The sequence below is a fragment of the Rattus norvegicus genome, chromosome Y (genome assembly GCF_036323735.1).
Source record: "Rattus norvegicus strain BN/NHsdMcwi chromosome Y, GRCr8, whole genome shotgun sequence".
NCBI classification, from domain to species: Eukaryota; Metazoa; Chordata; class Mammalia; order Rodentia; family Muridae; genus Rattus; species Rattus norvegicus.
This window is the reverse complement of record NC_086040.1, coordinates 55,410,273-55,412,387: the sequence shown is the minus strand read 5'-3', so window position 1 is coordinate 55,412,387 and position 2,115 is coordinate 55,410,273.

The following is a 2,115-nucleotide window of genomic DNA, read 5'->3' as shown; positions in this document are numbered from 1 at the left end:
TGGTTGAAGCAGCTCTCCCAGCTCCGGGTGATAGTCTAATTCTAGACCTGGGTAATTAGATCAACAGTTAGATCTAAATTCAGACAAATAATAGGATGGAGTTCAGGCTGATTAGCCACATAAAGCCATTAGTTGGAACAATTGTAAGTAAGCATTTTTTCCTGAGCAGAACAATCCACACTGGAGCTGCGCTGGGGTGGCTGCAGGCTCATGTCTCTACAGGTGCTCTCTGAGCCACCTGCAGGTATAGGATAGTATACAGTCTTTGTCCCAAGTCTACAGTGAAGAGGTACTCATCCTGTCTCCGGGCTAGAAGGAACTGAAGTTCAGAGATGTCTTTGTTCAGGTCCACACAGCAAAGGGCAGGGCAGAGAGAGATTCACTTTCGGTATGTCTGACGCTTTAAGACATCCTCAGAGACACTGCTGCAAATCTCAACCCCCAAACATTGATCCCAAAGCAAGAGTGACCATCAAGATATCTAAAACTTGACTTCCACTGAGAGTGGATTAGTAACAGCATGAAACCAGAGGCCATATACTTCCTGATCCTCAGTAAGGACAGTTTCAATTGTGTGTGTGTGTGTGTGTGTGTGTGTGTGTGTGTGTGTGTGTGTGTGTGCACGACTGCACGCATGCGTATTGTTTGCAGATTCCCTTGGAGGACAGAAGAGGACCTCAGTCCCGGGAGCTCATTTACAGACAACTGTGAGCTGCTTAAGTGGATCCTAAGAACAGAATTTGGGTTCTCTGTGAGTATGGAACATGCTCTTAACGGATGGGCTATCTCTTCAGGCCCATGTGTTTCTCAGCCTCGACTGAGATATCTTTAGGAAAACGTGCACTATCTCTGCAGGCAGCCTTGGCTGGGTCGGTTGCATTGATGTTTCTGATGCTCAGCCTTCAGGAGACAAAGGCTAGACCCCAGAAGATAGCTTCTCTCCATTTTAGCGTCACCCTTAACTCTCCAGTTCCTCTATCCTGTCTTGTTCGAACCACAGGGACAATGCTGCTTCCTCCAGGACTCTGGAGGTGTGTCCTCGTCGGTTGAGCAAGGACGTTAGGCTATGAATAAAGGTGTGTGTGACTCAGTGCCTTTTGCTGTACTATTTATGAAATGTTTTGTCTGGAATTAGGGCCGGGGCTGGTTCAGGTGTGTAAATTAGAGACAGCCTCAAAGTCTCTTGTGTTGAGCCTCTTTTATAACCTTAGAGGCTCTCAGGGGAGCACGTCACCACCCACACCACCTTTACCCCTGAAAGGATGGCTAAAGACAGTCTTTGGGGTCGAGATTCTTCTGCAAGCTTGAAACTGTGGAGTCAAAGTGCTTTCAGCTTCCCAGCTTCTGTTACATGCAGCTCTTCAGCTTGACATCACAAACTGTAAGGGAAGAGAGCTGGGAGCTCATTACCATGGGTGTCTTGGAAAGTTTGGGTCGAGTTCTGCATTAATTAAGCCTCATTTGAATAATGAGCACATGCTATTTATTTTCTTGGACAGCTGCTCTGAGGGAAGCAGAGAGGTTTCTCCTACAGGAAGCCTGGTGGCCCATGGGCCCATTGCCCATCACTTGGGTGAGGGAGATGGAGGCAAGTGTGCTATTTTAAACCCTCTGTTGTTGAAGTAAACACCCATAACTGGAACATTGTGGGGTGGTTTGTCAGCTATTTCTGTGAGAAAAGGCCTGGGGTCAGCCAATGTCTTCTCCAGTTCTTTCAACGCTGCTCTCTGCCGTGCATAGGAAATGGTCTAATATCTGCCAATCTAAGCTCCCCAAATCATGTGTTCTCTTTCATCTGTTATGGGGCTGAGCAGAATGGTGAGGAACTTGACATCATGTGGCCACCTTAGTTGTCATGAGGGGCACTCCACAGGAAGAGAGGTATTCTCACACCAAACACCCAGATCTAGCTGATCTTGACCTGGGTGCTTAAAAAGGATAGGCATCTCTGCACCAAAAAGCAATGATTCCTCTGTACATATGGATATTTAAATCTGATCAGGGCTCATGATCTAGTCTAGTTAAAACAAGCATCCTATGTGACATTTCTTTGTGATTTTTTTTTTTTTTTTGTAATTGGCTGCGCAGAGTGACTTCGTCTGTCATGTGGTACAG